The sequence below is a fragment of the Myotis lucifugus genome, unplaced genomic scaffold, assembly GCF_000147115.1.
Source record: "Myotis lucifugus unplaced genomic scaffold, Myoluc2.0 scaffold_8225, whole genome shotgun sequence".
Taxonomy (NCBI): Eukaryota; Metazoa; Chordata; class Mammalia; order Chiroptera; family Vespertilionidae; genus Myotis; species Myotis lucifugus.
In genome coordinates this window covers 1-5,871 of record NW_005879273.1, presented here as the reverse complement: position 1 = coordinate 5,871, position 5,871 = coordinate 1, and the positions used below count along the sequence as shown (strand labels likewise).

Genomic DNA, 5,871 nt, shown 5'->3' with positions numbered 1-5,871 from the left:
CCTATCCCTGCCCCCACCCACAAACACATTCATTTATTTACTCATCTAAGGTGCGTTGCTTCTCCCCCGTGAATCAGGCTCTGTTCTAGTTCCCAGGCGAGAAGGAACGAGACAAAATCCTCTTCTCATGGCGCTTACACTCCAGATGGGGTGCCATGCAGGGAGCAAATATTTGCTCTAAGTGAGATGTGAAGCAAATGTGCTTTGAGCACGTGACTGACTGATCTAACTTGCATTCTGAAAGGGTCATTCCCATCGCTATGAGGAGAGTGGAACCGGGTGGAAATAGAATAAGGTGTAAGGTTATTGTAATAATCCGTTACCAATCCAGAGGTCATCATCAGTTGTGACAGAGATGGAGGGATGTTGGATCAGGGATGTAGATGGACATCGAGCCTGCAGAGCTCCCGATGGGTTGGGGAAGATGCTGAAAGGCGGTGAGGAACAGGCCCCGTCACATCTCTCTTGGAGGGGCCTCTGAGCTTCTGCCCCAATAGCCAGACCTCTCCCAGGAGCTTCCTGGGGACAGAATGGTCGTACCCTCGTGGGGAACAGACACTTGGCAGTGTTGGGAGTGGCGGTGGGTGTTTCACTAGGTGGGGGCGAGAACGGGGTTCTGCTGCCAGGAAAGCCCACCTCGCTCCCTCCCTTGGTTTCCTTACGCGTCCTGATGGCTGCGTCCTCACCAGCAGTTGCCCACCTCTCCGCCGATGGGTCAGCAGCAGCCGCTCCGCTGCCCTCCACCCTTCAGTCACTAGTTGGGATCTAACCAGCCAGCAGGAGGCCTGAGTCTTGAAGAAGAAGGCATGAGACTATGGCTAGTGGGAGTGTATGATATAAATAAAATCACCTTTTACCCATTCCTTTAGCACAGACTGTAGGGACTACTTTACAGTCTCTTTACATCACTCTGGAAGAGCACAACTAGTAGTTCTTAGGGCACTCTTATTCGTGAGCTTTCAAAAAATCCTCGCTGGATTTCTGGCTTTCCAGCACAGCAAAACAGCATCCCCCAGGTGTGCTTCGGACGTCCTGGCCTGGTGAGTGGAGTGGAGTGCAGGCCTGTCCAGGAGGCTTTGCACTTGCCCCAGGTTTGCAGGTAGCCTATTGCGTGGCCAGTGGCAACTTGCTGACTCTCTGCCCATATCATGACCCCAGTTGGCCCCCTGGGGCACTCATCGCCCTTGCAAGGACCTGGTTCTGAAGCGCCAACTCGGGGTGCAAGCCTGTGCCTCTTTTCGATGTGTCTAGAGGGGTGTTGTGCTTTGGTGGAATCCAGGAACAAATAATGAAAAGTACAGCAAGTACAAGGCCGCGGACAGACCCGGCGCACTCTTATCAGTCATCTGAAATATGCACAGCCTTTCCAAGACAAATACGGACTCCTGTTTCTAGGAAAACACCAAAAAGCACTTATCAGTTATCCTGTATGTGGTTTGTGGACAAAGACAACATCACTGCCCGAAAGCCATAGCAAAGCAGATTCCTTCGGGCAGCCGACAGCTGAGTGGCCTGAGTGAGAGCCACTGCAGGACCCGGGCTGTGGCCTGGGGCCCGTCCACGGAGCCTTTCTTCCTCCTCACGTGGTTCCTGGGCCCCTCACCCTGTCCCCAGGCAGCTGAGCGCATCGTAGAAGAAATCCAGCAGCTGGGCACATGCTTTTAAATGCCCACAGTCCCTCACCCTTCTTCCCCACCCTGAAAGTCTGGAGGTGCCCGGATCGAAGTCCAGCAGTGATGACCACAGCAGGCACAGCCACCTCTGGTGAACAGCCACATTCTGTCAGGCACAGGCGTGTCGGGCATTATTTTATTTGATTTTACAGAGAAAATGAACCGAGGGTTAAAGAAGTTAACCGACTTGTCCATTTTCACATAGCTAGGAGAAGGCGAAGGAAGGTTCTAATTCAAAATTGGTGTCTTTAACCCCAATCTCATTGTGCATCACAGCGAATACTGTGGTTTAATTCCAGTCACTAAACGTAGAGTGTGTGTTGTGGTAAGTAGTGGGTTTGTCTTAGATGAAGCTGGGAAATCATTCTAACACCTAACCTCTGCTTTTTGTCCCTTTCCCCACGTAGGACGCAGGCGCAGAGGGTGCGGAAGCCGCGGTGCTGCACGGGGCCCCAGGGGCTGCTCCCCCGCTACTCGGAGAGCCAGGCCGAAGGGCAGGAGCAGCTCTTCAAGCTGACGGACAACATACAGGACGAGTTGTAAGTGGGGAGCCGGCCCTGTTGGTTGCCGAGTTGTCTTTTCTGTCTCGGAGTCTGAGACGTTCCCATCTGACCCGAGTATCATCATGACTCTTAGACCTTGGAACTGGTCAGAGATTCCTGGGCCCAAATGTTTTAGAGGTTCAGATAAGCCGCTTGAAAACAGCCTTTTTCTTAAAGCTGTGCTTCTCAAACTGAGTTTCAGAGTGGGGCCTTCATGTTTTATTTCTAGAAAGTGGCAGTTTCTTTCTAGATCAAAGAGAGATGATAATAAAATACTCTCAATTTTACAGGGTTTTTTCCAAAACCCTGTAAAATTGTCTTAAACTTTAGTGTTCTAGTGTTTGCTGCTGAAAGCTAGTGAAGCAAAGCAGATAAACCAATACTAACTAGTAGCTGAAAATTTGGGGAATGCAATTTTCTTAGGATTTTTTTGTTTCTCTTTGAATGAGGAGCCTTCTATTCCTGGGCTCTTGTAGTATTTTAAACTAGTGAAATTATCCCGTGTTGATAGGATAGAATTCAGTATATCAGTATTTTAGGGTATTCTGTGGGGACTTTTGATATAATAATGCTCACTAGCCTAAGTAAGTGTTAGAGCCACCAGCCCAGAGAAAGCAGTTAGTTATGCCTGATGAGTAGCAAATGCTAGTTTAATTTCTTTTATTTATTTTTTATCCTTACCCAGGGATATGTTTATTGATTTGAGAAAGAGAGAGAGAGAGAGAGAAACATTGGTCAGTTGCCTCATATAGATGCCCCAATGGGGAATCGAACCCACAACCTAGGTATGTGCCCTGACTGGGAATAGAACCACAGTCTTTTCGGTGTACGGATGACACTCCAAACAGCTGAGCCCCCGGCCAGCGCTAGTTTAATTTCTTTCAATGGTTATGTATCACTTTAAGATAAAGCAAACGAGGGAAGTTTCTGAGGGCTCTGGCTGCTTTTGGGTTGGTGGAGAAGTGTCCGAAGTAGAGGGTAACCTTCAGTGTCATTAGTAGAGACAGTGGTGAACTGACTCCATCTCGTATTTCTGTAGCAGCATTTGAATGGGGGCATCAGCAGTCAAATCCAGAATCCATTTGTTGCCAGCTGGATAGGATGGCGCCTCCCTGGATGTGTTTGGTGTTACCCGCACCCTCTGCAGTGTTCCTGGAAGGGCTCTTGATGGAGGTGCATTACATTGTCTCAGTCAGCTCCAGCTGCTGTAACAAAACACCGTAGACAGAGTGGCTTAAACAACAAAATTTATTTTCTTATAGTTTGGGACATTGGGAAGTCCAAGGTCAAGGTGATGCCTGATTTCGTTACTGGTGAAGGCTCTCTTCTTGGCTTGCAGGTGGCCACCTTCTTGCTGTGTCCTCACATGGCACAAGAAAGAGAGTGAGATCTCTGTCTGGTGTCTCTCATAAGAACACTAATCCTGTAGGATCAGGGCCTCACCCTTAGGACTTCATTTGACCTTAATTACTTTCATACTCCAAACAGTCACATTGGGGTGAGGGCTCCAACATCGGAAATGAAGGGGGACTTAATTCAGTCCATGGCAGGCGTCATTTGTACATTCTGTTCTTTTAGTCCAGCCTCAGCCCTGGCCATCACTCCAGTATCCAGAATCCTAATGGGGTCTCACTCCAGGGATGACTGTATATTCCTGCTTCCTTGTGGTGAGGATTTGGTGACGTGACTGCTCTTTATGCCACTTTTTAAAATATATATATATTTTTTTTATTGATTTCAGAGAGGAAGGGAGAGAGAGAAACATCAATCATTGATCCTCCTGCACACTCCACACTGGGGATCAAGCCTGCAACTCAGGCATTGTGCCCTGACCAGGAATCGAACCGTGACTTCCTGGTTCATAGGTCAATGCGCAACCACTGAGCCACGCTGGTCAGGTTATGCCACTTTTCTGGTGGGACTTTTGGCCTTTGGATAGAAGGCCCAGAAGTCATCCTTCAGGTTCAACCTGGCAAGGGCAGAGTCTGCTAGAATGGTGACCCCAGGAGGGCAGGGAGCTGTGTCTGTTCCATTCTCGGAAGAGCCCTCAGCACCTAGAACAGTGCCTGGCACGTCATGGGCACTCAGGAAATGTTTGTGTAGCTGCAGTTTAACATTATATTAATGTTCCTTTTTCCTTCTTTGGAGCGGTATCAAAGGTTGAGATTATAAATTACTGTACATTGTGCATTTAATTCCATCTCTAGTCCTTGCGAAATTCATTTTCGGTAGAATGACATGTGCCAGAAGCTTAGGGAGAAAGTGAGCCGCACCCCCTGAGAACAGCCGTGGCAAACTGAAAACGGGAATCCGAGTGGAGTCGCTAAAATAGATTTCCTGAAACTCTTGAAGTTCATGTGAACTGGGGAAAGAGATTGGCATGAGTGAAGTTTGACTAAAGATGAAAACCACGTGTCTCGACGCACGTGGGGTAAATCTCGCCGGTGAGTGTGGAAGGAGGCAGGTGCCCACGGCCTTCCTCCGTGTGCGAGGAGGAGTCGCCAGGGACTCAGCGGTGTTTCTCTGATGGGTCCTCAGCTGCCAGGCAGGGTCCTCCCGGCGACATGAGCATTAGAATCGTCACTTTGCAAGAAAGGGTTTTCAGGAAAAGCACACGAGTGCCAATTATACCTCTGACTTTTATCCTAGAATTGTAATTAAGAACATGTTTACAGACCTAATTATTTGCATATTTTCCTTCAGAGTTAACCCCTTAAAAGGATCTTTAATACCTTGCTCTACTGTTCTAACTAAATGTTTCCACATTTTTTTCCAGTTAGACTCACTGTTTCACTTCTGGAAAATATTGTGTAATTACTTCCTGATGCAGCGAAAACCCCACAAAGTCCCAGTGCCATGGTTACTTCAACTTTGTGCTCCCAGATCAAGTTTCATCCCATTTTTTTTTTCATTTTATTTAATTAATTAGTATTAAAAAGATAGTTACTGACATGCGACTGAAGGTCTGGCCAGCTGCGGAGGCTTTAGTTTCGAATGAATCGAATATTTCTCTGGTATGTTGCAGAATTACCATTGCTTCCCATTTTTCTCAATTTGGGTTTTGAAATAGGATCCCTCTGGCTTAAGCTGATGTCAAAGTAAAATTTGTCCTATCTGATTAAATTGATTTTTCTTTATGACTGGTGTCTATCTGTAGCCAGGAACCTCATTTTCTTTTTTAAAAAAAATAATAAAAGTGACTATTTTATTTCCAATCCTTCATCGCAGACCAAGTTACGTACAGAAAAAATATAAAAAATAAAACAAATATAGCCTATAGATCCACCAATGAGCCAAGTCCTTTCTCTTTTTGATGAAATAAACTCATGCATGGTTAGCAAGTTCAGAGAGCACAGGAAGAAATAAAACCCAGAGTAAACTTCTCCCCCCTTACCCTCTTTGTAAACGTAATGTTTAGGTATTTGTGTCTCGCCTGTCCTTGAGCTGCTGCAGATAGAGAGAGAGAAAGCAGGAAGATCTGTTTGAGCACAGGTCATATCGTTGTATGTGAAAAACAATAAATAATAAAATACAAAACCTCATAGCCACAAACCCGCACGGGTCCTTGTGGAGGAGAGGACATACGCCAGCGTCTTCCCTTTCTAAACCAGGAAAATAATCTATCATATAGCATTGACACCTAGGGAATTGACATG

At 46.7% G+C, this 5,871-nt stretch overlaps 1 long non-coding RNA gene across 1 annotated transcript; it reads left to right on the top strand.

Moving 5' to 3' along the window:
* The first annotated feature begins 1,902 nt into the window (after positions 1–1,902).
* LOC111824824 lies at positions 1,903–5,352 on the top strand. The gene is made up of 2 exons (XR_002827896.1): positions 1,903–2,212; positions 4,992–5,352. It is a non-coding gene; the product is annotated as an uncharacterized LOC111824824 (long non-coding RNA).
* The last annotated feature ends 519 nt before the right edge of the window (positions 5,353–5,871 follow it).